This window comes from Ischnura elegans, chromosome 4, assembly GCF_921293095.1.
Source record: "Ischnura elegans chromosome 4, ioIscEleg1.1, whole genome shotgun sequence".
Taxonomy (NCBI): Eukaryota; Metazoa; Arthropoda; class Insecta; order Odonata; family Coenagrionidae; genus Ischnura; species Ischnura elegans.
In genome coordinates, this window is record NC_060249.1 from 108,706,056 (window position 1) to 108,726,205 (window position 20,150).

General features: G+C 40.3%; 1 long non-coding RNA gene across 1 annotated transcript; it reads right to left on the minus strand.

Moving 5' to 3' along the window:
• Window positions 1-863: 863 nt before the first annotated feature.
• LOC124156910 lies at window positions 864-18,123 on the minus strand. The gene is made up of 4 exons (XR_006864430.1): window positions 18,112-18,123; window positions 13,516-13,517; window positions 4,617-4,622; window positions 864-968 (listed from the first exon to the last, which is right to left on the minus strand). It is a non-coding gene; the product is annotated as an uncharacterized LOC124156910 (long non-coding RNA).
• Window positions 18,124-20,150: the final 2,027 nt, after the last annotated feature.

A 20,150-nucleotide genomic window follows, 5' to 3' on the forward strand; every position in this document is an offset into this window, starting at 1 on the left:
TAAATAAGAAATACGCCACTGGATACTTCAGTAGACGTCGGAATCGAATACTTCAGTCATCGGCAAATTTGCTATCCGGCCCGCGGGCCGATTCGGAACTTGGAATGTGGCCCTCGTGGCCTAGTGAATTGGAGACCCCTGCACTAGTAGAACAGGCAAATGAAAAGCATGGTCGTGAAAGAGATTGCATAAAAATTCTTTCACTTGTTACAGGATGGCAATCATGAGTTAAAAGCTATACGTGGATTAAGTATAGCACATAGATAAACATCATAATAAATGAAAAATGAAGATTAGTAGGTTAGGTGGTTAACTAAAATTACCGTAAAATACAGTTACTGAAGTTTATTACGCATCACAGGTTTCGTGAAACAGCATGGAAAGCAATGAGGAAAAAATTTGAATTGTTACTTTAAAATATCCTAGTTAAGAGAATCTCCATGTGTTTCAGTGCTTTACGTATACTCTATGGAAATGCTTAATTTTTTTCTGCTGACCTCGTGTGGTTTCAATGAAATAAACTGTGGCCACTAAAACACTTCAAAGTTTTATTTAATCGCGAATTTTCCTAACCAAGCAACAGGGTTTGAATTATTGACTAATATATTCAACATGTTGGTCAAAATAAACCTTCAAATCCGTATTCCCTGCTTGCCTACGTGACGATAGTCTCGATTGCCATCCTCACCAGGTCGCATGTAAAGATAAATTGAATTTGGCCGCCTTAAAGATATTGCTGGGCGACCTGCTACTAAATAGAATTACTACCAGCATGTATAGATTAGCCAATAGAAATTGGCGTCCTCCATACTGAAGAACTCAGAATAGTGAATGAAAATGGCTACTGCAATTAAAAATAGTGGCTGACCCCGGAGAGCTAATCAACCCGCAGGATTTGAGGCTAAATTCGTACCCAACCAATCCATTACCTTGAACAGGACTATCAATTTGTATCCGTTGACGAATTACTACACATACATACGTTGACATTACTATTGATATCTTACACAGGCTGCTAACCGGGAAGCTACCATTACGTGTTCTTACGTGTTCCTCTTCTCAAAATTTAAAAGCTTCTTTGATTTTCCATTAACTTGGTTGCTACTATCTCATGTGACTGCTTTGCCGGAGGCTAGTATCTCAGGTTATCGAGCACGAGAATTGATACCGTAATTATATATCAGCTTAGCATTTGATTTACTTCACTAGCTAAATTGGGGATCGAGTTGGTGAGGTGGCTAGAGTGTTGGCTTCCCACCCGATGGACTCGGGTTCAAATCTCGGCAGTGGCTGAAAATTTTTCAGAGAATGCCCGATCCCTGCTTCAATTCTGTGTGGAGGACATTTCAAGCACACCACTCCGTCCGTCGTATGGGACGTTAAGCCGTGTTCCCCTTGGCGCCTTTCGTTAAGAGCATGCAAATGCTGACGCCGGGTTTCTTTCCGCCCTTCCTTCGATACCCTTCCCACATGGCGCAAATGACCTCAGCTGTCGCTCGCCTCCTCCAAATACCGTACCATTCAGTAACTTAAAAATCAATTAACGTATTCTGTTGTCTTTTGATATTTTGTGTCACAAGTTTGATTGGAAATAATAACTTTGGCAATACCAAAAAAGTAGCTGTCATCTAATAATAATTAGAAATCCTTGAAACCTTGATCGTATGTTGCGATAAAAATTTCGATATAACGCGAATTAAAGTATAGTAGTACGTATTAGTTTTCATTTATAACTTAATTTGTCAAATCAAGAAATTAATATTTTTCTAGGTAAGGTATCCAATTCTTGTTTTAGCCCTCGAACGAGTTATGATGGAAGCACATTAGTTACTAACTGCAATATTACTGCGATGGTTCTGGTGGTGTCATGATATGGACACCTTAAAAAAATTTGCTAGCTGTTGTGATAGTGATTTAAAAAAGAAAGAGACCAATATTATTCTGTTTTTGATTCGTCGTCAACTTTCTGGAGCTATCTCGGTGAAAAATCGTCGTCCTAAATCCATTTACACAAGCGTGATAACATTACGTTTTCCTGCCGAGAATGGCACCGCTTCATGGCTACTCCTCTCCTCCTCTCATCGGCATGGCGCGGGCGCGGTCCGCTGTTTCTTACACTCTTGAGAGCACTTGGTTCGGGGTACCAAAGGTTGGCCTGCAGAGATACACCTCTCCGGCGGGAACCAAGGTATAGACTTTTACGCCCATGTACCCTGAGAGATAAATGAAGGAATTGGGAGAGGAGGCACTTCCGCGATAAGAACCCGACGACTCCTCCAGGGTAAGGGTAGGGATTAAAGGGTAATAGGATGGGAAAATATCAATACCGTTATAAAGGTGGCGTGATCTACTGATATTGAAACCAAATTTTCAGCACCTCAAGAAATGGGAGCCCATCCTGTGAGAAGATTGACCCAAAGATTTTTTCTCTCGCTAACTCTAGAGAGCAACTCATTCCCTTTATGAGAGGTTCTTCGTCACCGAGTTAATGAAGCAGACCTCTAATAATGACACCAACTCTTGACAAATACGCGAAAACTGTCCCATTTTTACAGTACAAACTTGTGATGGAAAGAGGGGATGAGGATTTTTATTTCATCATCACATATCTTTCCATTCCATGAATTTAATTCTTTTAATGAGTTGCGTTTTCGGGTCCGAATGAACGACCCCATTGCAGAGATATTCATATCTTCAGGGTCCCGGGTTTTGCATGCGGCAAAAACAGGAAGAAACGCAGGATTTGTATACTATCCCCATTCGAGCTGGAATTGAATACATTGAAGTCAGTGAGGTGAGAGGTCGCCGGGGTTGAAGAATGCGAACCATCCAAAACCCTCGGGGGTGGTGGAGAAAAAAAACGACTCATTCTTCCGTTGCTAAGGGAAGAGGGTAGTTGCCTTGGAGGAGGAGAGGTGCCCTAAGAGAGATACAAGCGAGCCGAGATTGGAGACGCTGCGAAATCTCCCTTTTTACACTGTCCGGCGGGGCAATAAAAATATGAGAGTAGCGAGGGAACAGAAAACGTATAAGCATGAGCGACTTAACAGAGTTGAGGGGAGGCACTGGTGTATCTTGATTCCCGGAGGAATGAAGACAAAAAAGCAGTACGAGGAGAGAATTTAATAACAAGAATGAAGAAGGAAGTGAGGTTGTGAAAAACCAGAGTGACATGATAACAAATGTATAATAAAATACGTATACGACAAAAAATTGTCAAACATGTGTAGGTCGAACGAGTTAGCTGCTATAACTTTATAACGGGATGTTGAAATAAGTAATAAACGCTATTAAAGTTTTATATAAAACTATATGGATAATATAAAATTTAAAAAAATCATCATTGCACGCAAAAATAAAAATGCATTCTTTAAGAAAATAATTGATTCATAAATTTACTTTTCGTCATAAATTACTGTGAGACTTGAGTGTTATTCTAAACATTTGTGAAAAGCTATGCCACGTTTTGAAGGCAAGTGTAGGTGTTCAATTTCTGATAATTTAACGGAAAAATGGAGGTAATTTTGCACTGCACTGCTGAACAAATATAATATGGAAAATACATCCCTAAAATAATCACTGAACTTCATTTATTTAGCTTTTGAATCATAAGCAGTGCCTAAAAATTAATAAATTAGTTTCGGCTGACGCATCCAATTCCTTTCTTACCTCCAAGAATTCATTCATAAAAGTCATTTATCCGTAAAAAATCTTTGAATTGAAAACAGTGCTCATTGTTTGCTATGAAATGAGAGCCAGACTTAAATCCGAGAATTTATAGAATAGTAATTCATAACTGGAAACTTACAAACTAAATAATAGTAGTGAATAACTTAGCAAAGTATATTTGAAATACTTAGGATTGTTGCGTACCAACCGAAAAAATAGGATAAAAGGCTGAATGAGCTTTTCATAGACAAAATTTTATATTCACTATTAATTTCTCGTACGTACTACAGCCACATTTCTCTTGCGGTTCCAGCATCAAAAACAATTCTATACTGTATGTATGGCCCAAGGGTAGGGTCCTAATGAATTAACACAATAGCGTGGATTGAAGTAAAGATGCTTGGTCTCAAGGGACATTATGAATGGCCCGAGATTGCAGTTGGATATAAATAAATTAGGGGCAGCGTGCGACTTACGGCAGTCGGCGGAGGCAGGGGAACATTGGGGTGGGGTTTGGAGGGGGAGAGGTCGGAGGAAAACCCTCTCATACGCTTCGAGCATATTTATTATCATTCCTTGTCTGTCGTGGCTCGGATGTGATTTGTCAGCGTGGTCTCGTAGCTGGAAAATGGCCCATCACACGTCCTTCCCCGTGATAAGGTTCTCAGTCCACCCACCCTCCACATCCTCCCATCCCCCCTCTCTCTCCACCCCCCGCCCCTCCAAGTCACCCCCTCCCACAGCGCCGTATCCTCGGAAAAAGTCTCCTCATCGCATCTTTCATCCCACGCTACTCCTCATGTTTTCATTCGGGCACTAGCCATTCAAGGGAATTTTTCTTCACGGCATGGAAACGCATAAAACAAGAAATCTGCCTCATGTGCTCGTAAAATTCTTTCCGAGAGGAATAAATGAGTTTAACATAGCACATTTAATTGAATACGGACCACCTTCTGTTCCGAGGGATTTTTGCGCAATGGAAGGACAAATCACATCAAAATTTAATCATAGACTCGTTATATCTACTTCACTCTTAAAAATACCTTAGCGGAGTTCAGTGAACATGCTGCACGAAATAATAGCCTCTTCAACGCAGAAACCACTGGCAATATCGACTTAGTAAACTTTTTTTTCAATTTGGCGTTGCCATAAGATATTTAGGCTTTCAGGAATTATAGTTCCAGAAAATAATAATGGTTAATGCAATACTGATGAAATCTCAATACTCAATTACTCAGTCATCCATCGATCTCAAATCCATCGTCAAATTAACCGAAAAGAGCGTTTGTAAAATGGAAAGACTGCCGATGGCTAATGAGAGCCTGAGCTTCTGATACAAAATTGGTTTTGTTTTTCAGGTTCATTTTTCATCAGAGCAAATTCACCAGCATTAATTTTCGAATTCCAATTGAATTGTGTCCTTATTCCGTCGATAGCTGAACCATTTTTACCTTTTTTATCTCAAATGGTCACAAAATTTATTCACTGACTTGATGAAGTACATCACAATAGGATGGCACTTCAATGGACTTCTCCGACTGCTAGGTGTAACTATGAAAATTAAAATGAGGATAGCACCAAATTTTATAAGTTTTATGAAACATAGAGTCCCCAGTCAAACTCATGCGTGCGAATTTGTGCAAGCTAATACTGTGAAATGAGGCGCAAAAAATATTTTATTCGATATCGATGGGAGGACGAAATTATTCCTTAGACAGCGGCTGAGTAAGGACGACTCCACTCCTGTATGACAATGGAGACGCCAACACCATGTTCATTTATCTATTGAGGTAGTAACTTGGCGATTTCATTATTAATATGTCTGAGCAGCAGTTGGGAGGCCCGGGTCCGATTATTTTGCAGTAAAGTTCGCCAAATTTGGGATGAAATCCTGCATCACATTCTCAGCTACAATCAATACTCAGACTGTCAACCCTGATTTCATTCTCTGAATGTTTTTTTTCACCGGCACTCATATATAAGGAAAAGAGACTGCGGATGAGGGTTGGACCACGTACGTCCCTCCCTCTCCATTTCTCCGGCCAGCAGCGACGAGCATGCAACGACAGGGAGACGCGAGGGAGATGAAGGAAACGGACACGTAGTGAGTGGAGTGAGGGGAGCGGGCGCCGGGGAAAAATAATATGGGACGGAGAATCTCTTCTCCTCGAGCTTATGTCACCAGCAAGGAGGGACAAGGGAAGAAGGTGGATTGAAACAGCCGCAGATACTGGGAGAATCGGGGCGGGCGGGGTTGGGGAAAGAGACACAGAAATTGAGAAAGTCAGGGTGCATCTTTCCTTTCTCGCAGCACGCAGGAAAGGAAGAAAGAGAGGCTGAGCGGAAAGAAAAGAATAAAAAAGAAGAAGCTTAAGCCACTTTTCATTTTTTCCTTCCTTTCCTGTTGATACTAAAGGAAGTGAACGCGCAAGTTATAATTTTCTCCCTTGACAGGGTTGGAGGGAAGAGAAGAAGGGAAGCGGTTGCCTTTCATACGTGGGACGGTTGGAGTGGTTGGGATTATAGGGTCAGCTGACAGCCTGACGCTTGAAGAGGCTAAGGATGCCTGTGAGGAGACAGAATTTCATCACAAACGGAATTGGGTTGTTTTCGTTGACTGCTTTAAAAAGATCCGAGTGAATGTTTGGCGACGTTGTCGTACGGTAAAAAGCTTCTATACCAAGCGCCAGGTAGACACGATAATCTCCTTTAAAATAGTAACACATGAGCTACTAACGCCTAGTAACGTGTATGCAGCCGCAGATTAATGCCTTCTTTTTTATTATCTCACAATTACTATATTCCGTCTCGTACTTTAATTTTACAAGCTCGTTAATAACTGAGAAAAATAGTTAGTATACCTTTTTTTCACTCTCTTTACATAAAACACTATGTAAATGAAAAGTGCGATGGGATTTTTTCTTGATTTCACTCCATTTTAAAAGGTATGAAAAAAAGGAACACGAAGCTTTATAGAAAAAAGGAATTCAAAACTAAATTCCTCGTTAAAATAATAAAATGTAATGCCATGCTTTCCTGGATACCCTAACAAGGATAAAGACAAGGGAAAACTCACCTCAAAGAGATAAATTAGGAAAATAATTCCTTTCTAAGAAAGCTTAAGCTCAGTTTACAGCACACCTCGAGGAAAAAAGGGACAGCTATGAGAGGAATGCAGGAAGTAAATGCATTTAAGAAAGCCGTGACTTCCTTCTCCAATAAATCGCTTTCTACGGATGAATAAGACTTTGACGCTGGGCCACGCGAGAAAACTTTTTTAATAAAATTTATGAGAGTAGGGAATTAAAGAGTAATCAAGTAGACACCTACGATATCTATCGATAAATGTATCGAGAACGAGAGGATGAAAGTAACACTTGATAGTTTTCTTAGAAAGGCGACGTCTTAAGTTTTTAAAAATCCGATATTAAACTTTTGCCATGAAAATAAAAAGATATCCGGAACAAACGAATTAAAGAGTAAATATAATGTTCCGTACTTAACACATGTACATACAAAGCAACATGGTGTTGCGTAATCTAAATAGGTTTTCTTCTGAAAAGGTATATTAGAAGCCGTTCCTTCACTTTAATGCACACTTTTCATATTTTTCAACATAATACACACTATTATCTACATCTATAATTTACTCACATTCATCAACTGCTTCCACTCGAATACGGCATGGATTGGTGAGGGTAAAGCTCGACCCAGACTCATCCACGACGTGTGAACTTCAAGCATAAAGGGGTTGGGAAATAGTTTCTTTCCCTCGGCCACCCAGCACTTCAAGGGCTCATCGATGGGAGTGCCAAAAGACGAAAAAGAAAAGAAGAAAAAAGGAGAGCTCATGAAATAATACTGTTCGTATGTATTACCAGGTCCAATGACGAAAAAGTAAAAAAGATAACACTTACATGCACCATCCAGTTGACACCGCCGCTCATGAAAATCTGGGGCTTCCAACATTTTTCTGCTATTGGTCATCACCTTCCGTATTCCAGCCTCAATTATTTGTTGACTATCTTTCAAACCATCCTGCTCATCTTTCTTCTACCCTAACCACTACATTCATCACCCCGTTCAAACACATGCACTCCCATTAATGGTAGCCAACCAGTATTAAGGAGGTGTTTCTAAAATTCAATAAACAAAGAGCCTAGTTTGAGAAAAGCAATTTAGAAGAAACTGCTACAAATAACGAAAAAAGCCCAACAATCTTCATAGAATTCAGCATAAAATCTCACAACAGCGGAAATATGATGAGATTTTCTTCAATATCCAATTCAACAAACTATTGCCCTTGCCCCTAAAATGATTTTCAAATACTGAAAAAAATATATACTCATCACTCATATCAGAATTCATGAAAAGCATTTCTTTAGCGTAACATAAACTGCTATAAAACTAATTTTTCCTGAAATATAAAGATTTAGTATGTACCCAGCCTATAATCTTTATAAATTGATGGGACGCATTTGATCAAGGATGCTTGTCATTTGTACCATTATCATTCATAATAATCATGTGTGGATGCATTGGACAGAAATACAAAATGATACAACCACCTATGGATACTATTTCAAATTGATTGCTACGATGCCACTTGTACTTATCTGGAATGTATCAATGATTGTTGAAAGCTGAAATATTTTATTTGAAGTTAATTGAACCCTAAACAACTGTGCATGAAGCAAAGAAAATTTCTTCAAAAATACTACCCAGCCACACCACACATCAGCAAATGCAATGAAAATAAATTTGGAGAAAAAGGTTCATGAGACTAAACATAATGAAATGATTTTAATAGTGGCAATAACAAAATGGCAATGGAGCCTTTGAAATACGAGACTTCCCTCAGAAAATTGTTTTAACCGGAATGGATTTAAAATTTTGCTGTTTCTTAGAAAACAGTTTGTGACTACACCAGCGTGTCCTAATAAAAAAGTATCGAAAATAAGAATATATACTAAAACGTTTCTTTCCAGTTGCCCTTTTTCATACAAGCTCACAAAATGATAAACAGTCATGAATAAAAAAATTGGAAGTACTTCCGGATATTTCGTAACCCATAAACATGCATTAACTAAAAATATAATGGGAAAATGGCTGCCGAAAATTTTTCAATAATCGATGGGAAGGTACAAAAAAAGGACTCTGCACGGGGTATAAGGCTGTTGTTATACAATAGATGAAGAATGAAAATCCAAGAAAGACAGCGTATCAGTTCCAATTAGATACCACCATTACATCAAATTAAATCGAGGATGATTGCGTCAGGTAAATCAGTGACTGTGGGTGAGGATTACATATTATGCGGTTGGAAAGAAGAGTGTTGGCCAATTATTCATTACAAATAGGGGATCATCATTACTGAAGTGCTTACATATGCTGCAAACGTGTTATATCACTAATAAAATCCAGGATCGAAACAATCATATTAAACTTCATCATTTCAATATCTAACAGCTATCTGTCGCTTACCAGAAAATAGAGGGTTTTTGTGCCAACTCAAAAGATTTAGGAATCGTTAACAAGCTATTACGATTTTAGGAATACGAATAAAATATATATCAAAGAAGAAATCAGCTGTTAATGATCTTACAACGGAGTATTTTGCCGTAAAATCTCATCCTCAACATCATCATTCGTTTATCGCTGTAAATCACGGGCAAAAAGTTTTTAACCAGGAAAATGTTTCGTAAGCTATGAATGTTTTCCCGCCACCGCGACAATTTTTCCTCCTTGCGAATTCTTACGGGAGATACGTACTCTGCTGAATGATACTGTGCCCGGAGACTAGCAAGGAAAAAAAGCAATTTTCATTGGAAAGCAATTTTCTGCTACTACTCCGACTACTCCGCACAGAGCAATTTCTCAGTCTCAACCATTCTTTACATTGCAGGTCAAAATATTCTCTTTGAAATGAGTGCACCGGCTTGAAAAACAACTTTGAGTGGAAAATTATACAACAGCGACTTTCCTGCGATTGTCTTGAATCTCAACTTGAGAGCCCAGTTGGGCCTCCTGATATTCGAAGGTTCCTAGTTGACCTCCGTCCTGCTGAATTCCAAAGCAATCCTATGTTCCGAAAAGCAATTGAAGACTGCTATCCATGAAATGCAGAAATCCTATAAATGGGCACCATGAGAGCTCACTAAAAGCTTTTCCAAGATCAGCATCAGTACATTTAAGTCTCACAGTCAGCTATAAAAATAAAAAGGTTAGCTCTACACAAAATCCTCCGATGATTTCCGTGTTTACATATTTTAAAATTGCATCCCAGGAAATAAAAATGAGACAAGTAGGGGCGACAGCGGGCTAACTTTTATAATAACAACGTACTTCTCCGCATAACCACTTATTCCGGTTCTCATAGCTGGCCAAAAACCAATAACCAATAGTACTTCAGTGCTCTGGTTATAGGATGGACTTTGTTTGCAGATAGAAAATAATATTACCAGGAACCTTTTTCAGTGTAAAACACCGTTAAACATGAGAGCATGCTTGAATTTAAAGCGATGAAGTGCATTCACGCATTAATTAAGAACAAAACTCGGACATTGATTTACCATACACCCTCCTAATAGCATAAAATATTACGTACTTTCGGAAGGTAATTTCCGTTTAAAAATAAAATAAGAACAAGTAAAGATACTTCACTCTTACACTATTTTTCGATGTAGATCCCATGATTTTTCCCGGTATTTGTCATTGCGTGGCAAAGGTTTTTGTATACCCTCTTCGCAGAATGTTGCCGCCTGTGCAGTCATCGATGAGATAGCGTGTTCTTTCTGCTCTTCGTCGCTGCTGTACCGCTGTTTTTTACTGATTGATTTTTCGCCTCGAAGTGAAACAATCAATGAAGATGTTTATTGTGAGAGCTTGAGAAAATGCGCCGCGCAATACAGAAAAAAGCGCTGAGAAATGCTCACAAGAAGGCGTGGTTTTCATTGACGACAATGCCCTACCGCACACTCCGAATGTGACAAAAATTCTCCGAAAGGGCTTTTGGCTAGGATTTTTTTGACCATCATTCCTACAGCTCCGACCTTGCTACCAGCAACTTACACTCGTTTCTGCATCTGAAGTATTTTCTTGGCGGTCAGCGGTACAACAGAGACGAAGAGCTGAAATAACATATTACCTCATGGATGACTGCAGAGGTGGAAAGATTCTACGAATTGTGCATGCAAAAACTTGTCCCAAATTATTACAAATGCCTGGAAAATCACGGGATCAACGTCCAAAAAATTGTGTAAGAGTGGCAGAGTTCTGTGCAATTAGTTTCTTCGAAGTATCTGTACTCTTTCTTATTTTATTTCAAGAGTGAACTTACTTTCCGAACGTACTGTATAGGTATGAATAGAAGACGAAGATATACCTTCCCCTGGGGCAAGTACATCTTGGAGGACATGGGGGAAGCCTTGCGGCCACGAAGGGGGTGGATCTGAGAAGGATCGGTGCCGGGATCATGAAGCTGGCAAGACCAGTGGACGGAAGGGAACGGAGGAGGGTGGACAGTTGGCTGAAGTCCTTTGAGTGGATTCATATGGGGATGATGTTTTGAGATACATAATGGTGGGGGTGAGATGGGAATAAGAGCTTTGGGGGAAGAAGAATGGGGGAGGGTTGGAGGGTGGGATGTGAGATATGGCGAGAGTATTGCGTGGGAGGCCACTGGAGTTATGGGGTCGAAAAGATGAAAGGTGGAAGCCAGAAGAGACAAAATGGATGGGTCCGAGATTCCACGGTCCCTTCATCTTCTTTTTCCTGCGACCCTTCCCCACAGTGTCTTTCCCCCTCCCGGCAAAACCTACTCCCCATGCCCACTGTTTCCAAGGAACCGTCACCTTTTCGCCTTCCCTTCCCTCAACCAATTCACCCAATCCACCTTCCGTGAGACAGTCCTCAATATTGAAATGAGCCAAGTGTACATGAGAACAGGTACTCGAGTACCTACATTACACTCAAATACTCGAGTAACCAAACTGGTGACTGAGTTCTCAGTTTTCAGTTTTTTGATGAACAAATACGTCAACTCGGATTCCCCAGACCGCTTATCAAGTATCCAACAAGGTACTCAAGTACTCAAACACCTCATCGAGAACGTAGTGTGCGACTGTCTCAAAGGTATGCGAGCAATCAGATGGAACCAGAGTACCCAGATAAGAAATAGAGTTTTCAGTTAGGTACTTCAGTGTCCAACAAGAAATCCCCAGACTACTTACTACCCACATAGATACTTGAGTACCAAAAAAGCTGATACAGTACCAAAGGAGCTAACAGAGTACCCATGATGATACTCGAGTATCAAGGAAAATACATGGATATGATGCGGTATTCACCCAGACACATATCGTTGCGATAATCGAATCTAAGAGGGAGGAATTAGTCTACTCGTATGGGCATTTATGTTTTCGCGGTGGGTACTGGGGTATTCGAGTACTTTTATGGATACTCGAGAAAGTATGTAGATACTCGAATACCCAGTACCTGTACCAGAGAACAGGTACGTTAACAGCAGATAGTTAATCCGTACTTGAGTAAATATAGCCATTTCCTTGTCGTTTGAAGAAAGCTCCCGCTGCCAACCGCTTCTGAGGAGCCGGCCTTTTCTCATCTCTCTCACCCCGTCTTCGCTTATCTCTTCTCCCAACTGCCCCTCGCCTTCCCCGCCTTCCTTGAGACAGTCCTCCGACCTCCTCCCTACCATACACCTCATTCTCCCCCCACTCCCGCCCTCTGGCCCAATCAAAAGATCTCATTGGTCGTGGTCTTCATCCTTCCTTCTGCACCCATCTTTGTCTCCGTGTGTTTTCTTCTCCTTGTCTTGCCCAGCCTCTCTCTTCCATCTCCTTTGTAAGGTACATTCCTTTCCCTCCCACCCCATATTCCCCGCTCATCCTCCCGCTTTTAGTGCCATCCTTCTTCTCTCTCTCCCTCTCTCTCTCTCTCTTTCCGGGTGTTTACCTTTCTTTGTCTTTGTTTCATTAAGTTCGCTCTCATTTTGTTAATCTGGCATTCATTCGCTTCATCACGTAGTTTTATTCCCCTTTCCCCGGCTCGGCGCATAAGGCGGTAGGTTAAATGCATGGAACATCTCAATTTCGCTCAAATGAAATCGATTTGTCTGTTTGCTTGGCTTCTAAAGAGGAAAGCTTTCGCAGCGCAACCTAATCTCCTTTTCCGCTCTTTCCGGAGAATTCGTTCCCTAAGGAAGGACTCTACGCCGAAAGAACGACGACCGACCAGCTCCGTTACTATATGATAGCGGTAGACCGGTCAGAAAAAGAGAAACGCGCATGTAATTTTATGCATGTAAATGTAATTCGCATACCCAAAGTAACTCGCATGAAATTTTTAACTCACAATCAGTGCAGTAGTAAAGTGCTTTACTAGGAACTTTATTGCGCATGCAAATAGAGCACATTCAGTATGAAAATCCGTTTATTTATTTTATCCAGAAAATACACCAACGGATGAAGTTCGCCATGAAAAAGTATTTGACTTAATCGGGATTCGAACCCCAATCTCCCGATTACCGGTCAGGTGTGTTAGCCAGTTACACCACCAAGCCATTTTCTCAGAGCGAACTTCGGGATGGGTTTTACCGAACAAGATGTTGGCGCCGCAAGTCCATACTGTGGCACATGTGGCGAGAGTCGTGCCAATAGACATGACCATTTTTTCATGGCGAACTTTATGCGTTGGTGTATTTAACTTTGCACCCGTGCGCGTGACTGCGTACAAAGTCACTTGTTCCTGCAGTGCTTTGTTACCCAGAAAATTTTATTACGCTCCATATTAGTATACGATTCCAGTCATATAGGCTCAAAATTATACTGCTTAATTCATATTATTCTATTAGGGAAAAGATGACTTCCAACAGCCAGTTTTAAATCAAGCATGTATGAATTAAACATGGACGCCTTGGGTGTCAACATCCACGGAGAAAGAATTAGCATGCTGCACTTTGCTGTCGACATAGCAATCACAGCCGAGACAGAAGATCATTTGAAGAAAACTTTAGCAAATATGGAAAGGACAATGGCCAGATATAACCTGAAAATCAACAAAGGGAAGACTTGTATATTAATATAGAGTGAAAGAGAGGATACGTACTAACCAGGAAAACGTGCTAATGAGGAAAGTAAATAATAGCAGTTTTTTAATAGCAGGTAATTGCAATCTGTGGTAAAGTCGTCATAGTTAAAATTACTATCGGTAGTTCTGGTAGGATCGCCTTCCTGAACTCTTTTCACATTTGAAATCAAGAAAATGAGCCCTAAATTCTAAAACAATACCATGTGAACCACAATGCTTAATAGATTTTCCGAAGACAGTTACATAAAAACGGCGTCGATCTCCCATGATTTGGCAAACATTAAACTAAGAAAACAGCGGGATGGCCTCGAATGCTTCATATCGGACAGGTCATCAAGAATTTAAAAGTGAAGAAATGCATCACTATGAAAAGGTTAGTAGATAGGGGAGCGAAATGGGTATCTGTGTCTAACCAATCTTAGGACTGGGTAAACTGTTCTCGGGAATCCCAACTGGGTTAATTCTTTCATAACGGTCAACGTCTCAAGCTCCGTTTCGGCCCTCATTCAGCCCTGATGATGAGCACCGAGACGGAGCTTGAAACGTTGGCTGTTACGAAACAATTAACCCGGTGGGAATCCCGAGAACAGTTTACGCATATAGTTCGCCGGGAAAGCATCAAATCATATTTCAATCTAAGTACTGTTGACTTATGATGTTAATGAAATCATAAATCTGTATTAGCATAAAATTTCCAGCATTTGATTTTATTTAGAAGACGGCGGTTTTCGATTGCCAATAAGTAAGATGATCAGTGACTATTTATTTCGGAAAATGGAAAAAAATCGTTAAGCAAAAATGGAAACCGGGGATCGTCAATGAACAATGTTCATTTTTCCTTAAGTCAAATTTATTTTTAGTACCAGTGACAGAAAAGTATTTTAAGTATAAAAAAGGAAGATCTTGTTATTTTGATACTTATTGGAAAAGGTTTTGAAGTGAAGTTAAAATGAAGATATGTATATTAATAGATTTTCAACTTTAAGAGCACAAGGATAGACTCTTGTTGGCTTTTATAGTAATACAATGCAATACGGCCCAGATAATAATTCTCCACGAATATAAAAGCAAGTGACATCAATCAGTCAAAACCTTTCAAATGGGACATCTTTTACCAAAAACAGGTAAATAAAAATAGAACATGAACCATGTGATAATACATGGGAGAAACTGTTAGGTAAAAATCATGGGAAATTTAGCATGCAAGAATTAGTTGCGATACCGGGTAACGGGGTAAAACCTATCATCATTTTGAGCTCATAGTCCCTTCGCGATTTATTCTACTATGGCTTTCCTCAATTCTTCTCCGGCACATGTGAGCAGTATTAAACAAGATCATATTAAATAGATATTCGACATGATTATGAAGAAATTAAGAAACCTTCATACAGCAAGAAAATTGTCACGGGTACGCAAATATCCACGTCTTCTTTTCGTACATAATTAATTAATTTACTAAATAATGAACTGCCTAAACACGTACTTTCATTGTCTAAAGCGTGAAAATATATCATAGGTTGCGTGTTTTACATGCGACACGCAATTTTTGCGAGAACCCACATATAGACCAAGACAGCAAGAACGTATAATGCATGTTTGAAGGGAAGAAGAGGTTTTAGAGAGGTAAGAAAATCAGAGACAGATGTTTGTACATACACGTATAAATATAAAAGACAGAGGATCGGCGGAGGATGGCCTGGGGTAGTTAAGGCGATGACGGCGTAAGGTGCGAAGGGAGTTGAGACGGAAGGAGCGGAAAGAGATTAACTTGCCGAAAAGAGGTTCTGGTGATTTGATGAATAACGAAGTGAATCAGGTTTGGGCAGGGCCTAAGGAAAAGGGGGGCGAAAGATCGTTGAAGCCGCTACGGCACTAGCTCACTCAAGTGGCGGGAAAAAGAAACTCCAAAGTAAGAAAGAGGAAGAGGATGAAAGACATGAAACGGGATAACTTCTTAAAGCAGCATTCAATGGAATAGCTGAACCTTTATCGCGATTCAGGCTCACGTAATTTCAACCGTTACTTTACAATGGACAGACATTCGTCCGTAATGTTGAAGTTGTTTCGGGTTTCCCACCGCGTGAGGCTCTCGATCTCTGCCGACGTTTCGATAGCCGTGTCGTCCATCGTCATCTCTAGTTACGATGGACGACACGGCCATCGAAACTTCGAAACGGAAGAAATGGAGAGCCTCACCCGTTGGGAAACCCGAAACAACTTCAACATCATCATACGCCGGGAAAGCCTCAATCTTTCTTCATATTCGTCCGTGTTTCCCAATTGAAAAACAATAGATGCAGAAATAGTAAAATTAAAGCTCAGGAAAAGACAAAAAATGTGCAAATGAGATTAAGATAAGAAAAAACAGAAATTTTGAAATTCCAAGGAAAGGAAAGCACGAGTTTGGAGGGAGTAAAATGAGGAAACGGGGGCGAGAGTTTAAGTATGAAGAAGGGAAGATAAATGACGATATGAGGGAATTACGGAATGAATTTGACTTAATCGATGTCATAAAGACCTGACCGAGGCTGTGAAAAATTAAGTTTGTGAATAGATTTGTGCAATGAATGTGGAAGTTGATGGCGGCGGCATCGGAGGTTTTCCTGATTGAGCGAACTGATGAAGACTAAAATTCGAGTTACATGGTTTGCAAAAAGCAAAATTATATTGAATACTTCTAAACCACAGATTCTAAACTGAGTACATTTCTGAAGACTCACTATTTTATTTTGAGCACACTCGGCGTTATGGCTTAGACCAGCTGTCGGCGTCGCCGATGCACATGCCGAGAAATTAGTGACTAATGAGTTTACCTAATACGTGTATCTGCCACACTACAAAGTCAATTAACCCATGCTCTCCTGGATACAAGCAGAAAAACCATGCTAATAAATTTAAATCACGAGGAAATTACCACAGCGTAAATAAAAGCAATCTCTTTAAGGTCTCATTCAAAATCGCTAGAAATAACGACTATGTGATTTATATTTTCCGTTGGAGAAGAAAAAAAGGTCGAAGAAATTAAAAAGATAAGACTAAGGGACAAGAAAGTTGGGACGATTCGCAGTAGCCAAAGAAAGGAAAGCATCAGTAGAGAGAACATTTATGAGGTAGAGTAGATTAATTAACAGTAGATTCATGAAGAGTGTAATTCTCACGCAGGACGCAATTAGATTTATAGAATTAGGCAAGTTTAAGTAGGTTTAAATGAATAATTTTGCGAAGTAACCCAGCCATCTCCCCTCCCAACTTGGGTTTCCCTCTTCAATATTCTTTAATACTCACTTTTCCCATTCTATCTATCCTATCTTTTCCTTCCCCTCCCTCGCTTACTTATAGTAGCATTCTTCCCTCTTGCACTGTTTTAAACATCCCCTTCTCGGTCAGCACTCGCTCCATCTAAACAATCCCTCTGTATCTCGTCCACAAGTTTTCTCTCTTCGCCCATCAGGTCTAGTACTTTGGCGTTTCCCTCCCTCCCAGTCCACTTCTCCTGCAAACTCACATCTTGAACGCCTCCAGTCTTCTATCCTTATCTATCTATCCTTCATCCTTCCTCAGCGACCACGTTTTCCCACCTTAAAGCACAGTACTGCAGGTCAGATCATCTCTAGCCTTTTCTTCAAACTCTAGCAAAACGATCCTTTCATCATACATTTTATTAATCGTGAACGTTTTATTTGGTAGCGTAAGTCCGTTCCTGATGCCCTTACCACTCGCTATACCAGTTTTCCTTAAGCTTCCTGCCCAAATAGTTGATCCGCTCCACCTGATCAAGTGTTTGATCAGCTACTTTAATCTTTTTCATGACGCAAGGAGAGAGAATATGGTGGCCGGGGAAGAATATGTGAAGGGCTATGGATATAATACATAGATAGTAATATAAACTATTTCATTCATTCACACGACGCATGAAGCGCAAGCATACAAATAAATTCATAGAGAAGGAAGAAAGTGATAGGAACATATAATGGAAAAAGGACGTGGACAACGGTGCTGTGGTAGATGGAAAAAGCCAATAGTTATAGGGTGAAATTACGGCCTGACTGGGACTCAAACCCAGAACCTCGCGGCTGCCGGAAGGGTGCTCAACCAATTGCGCTAAATGAGTGAAGGGATAGGATAAGTAAAGGGAGGGAAGTGTGAGGGAGGAGAGATTTGGAGAATGAGTTGAAAGAGGGAGAGAGGAATGGTGATGTAAGGGAAGTTGGGAATGAGATTGACGTACCCGTAGAGGGTAAAAGGGGTTGGATTGGTTGGGGGAGTGTTTGGCGAAAGAGGTGACCACAAGGGGTCTGCCTGTGCGAGGAGAGGATTGGAAATAGGGAGATGAACGAACCAAGGGAGGTCTTCGGGTGGAAAATAGTCAATCCTGTATTTGCGAATTGATCTCTTTGCTTTTGAGCTTTTTCCAGGTTTGTTTTCCTCTATTATAAAAGGTGAGTGCATGCAGAATATAAATAGAATGTTACACATCAAAATAAGACTTCGCTTCGTTCTTTAAAAAAAATCTTCTCTTGTCCAGCACACAAGACGCAAGCAATCTGAACTTTCAATCGAAAAAATATCTCAATCTTCCTTTGAATCATCGCGTTTTGATATTTGAAAGCCAATATTGCTTCAGAGTGATTATTAAATTAACAAAATGACCGCTAGCATGCACCATGAAAGTTTCGCCAACCTAATTACAGGCACTACAATAATATGCCATCCCAATAAAACTAATAAATTTACTGTAAACAGCTGGTGAGACAAATTAGAGGGAATATTTAATATATTAATTATCTCAATGAAATAGGAAAGCTTAAATATTTATGGACGCCCGAGCACAACAAAGCTTTTGGATTATTTTCCCATGACTGTTGTCATGGAACAATTTGATTCCTCTAATCAAGTGCTCTTATTTGTAACCGAAATAATGAATAAAAATATACTTCCTGCCCTTAATTTAGATTTTCTCCGGGCATTCTCTTTCACGTTAACGCAGCAAAGAGATTTATCTTGGGGCTCAAAATTAAAATAAATAAAGTAAAATAAAATAAAAATACTCAAAGTTGAGGTAGCCTTGAGAAATAATATCCCAATCCTGAATGTATGATATCCACACGCATACGATTTAGTTCGGGAAATTGCCAATTTTAGCCAATCCTCGTTGCACTGATTGAGATTACACGTGAGTTAATGATATATCTTTATATTGTGATCATTCCAAAAAATATTTCTTCCGGTTCACAATATTTTTCCCGCAATTCTACCCATGTCACCCTCTTCTCTAAATTGCGTGGAACTGTGATATGTATATTTGTACGCATCCGCGGAATTAGAAGTCACGCGGGATGTTTGAGCAGAGCAGAAGAGTCCAGCGCTGAGAGGACATGGGAGGGAGGGTGGGCGATGGGGTTTTTTGGGCAGGGTTGGTGCGTTGGGCGGGGTGGTTGGTGGCGTGTCAGCGGGGGAAGGAGGTGGGGCTTATGGGGAAGAAAATCAATGATGAGGAAGAACGGACCGGATGAGAGGAGGGGAGGGAAAGATGAAGGGTTTTTTTCCGGCCGGTAGGAGGAGGGAGTTATGGGCCGTATTGTTGGAGGGAGGGGGAGGGGAAGGCTGGAAGGGCAAGTGGGAAGTCTGAAGGGGACGATCTCCTTCCTGTAAGGGAGTGAGATGGTTGGGATTGGGGGGGTAGAAATCAGTTCTTCAAGGGGGAGAAGTAGGGCGAAGAGAAGAGTATACTCCTCGGAGTGTGAGTTGCGGAAAAACTTACGCGATATAAATACTTCCTGTGACATAGATTTCCGATTCTACACGGATGTCATAGGTGCGAGCGGAATGACCATCAAGATTGCTGACAAAAGCTCAACATTCGTCACTCGGTGCTCCTCGACGGTGGTTGCAAAAAATGCTTGCCCATACTTGCATACGGAACCCCTTTATTTAGGCAAATAATAAGTCCGAGAGTTCATTTTCTAGATATAAGTCATTGATCAAGAATCCTCCATAAAAGGGATAAAATATATCCAGAAAGCTTTCCCAAACATTTGTTTTTGCTATCCTTTGCTTTTTCGCAATTATTAAATTACCTGAAAATATATTTCACAAAAGTGCATATATTTTTACGGTAGAGTTTTGGGATACATAAGCGAGGGTGCGTAGTTCGACGTACACCAAGCATGAACCTGAGATGACCAATTATTACGCATATTTTTAGGGCTGCCAGATCTGTTGCTTTGATTTTATTGCCTACTTGTATATTGCATATAGTAAAAAATTTATTCATCGGGAGATATTGGCTGTGGTAGCGCTTAAAATGTACAGAATAAGGGGATTAAAAAAATTGAAATGGAATGGAGCTGTTTTTGAAATCATGGCTTGAATGA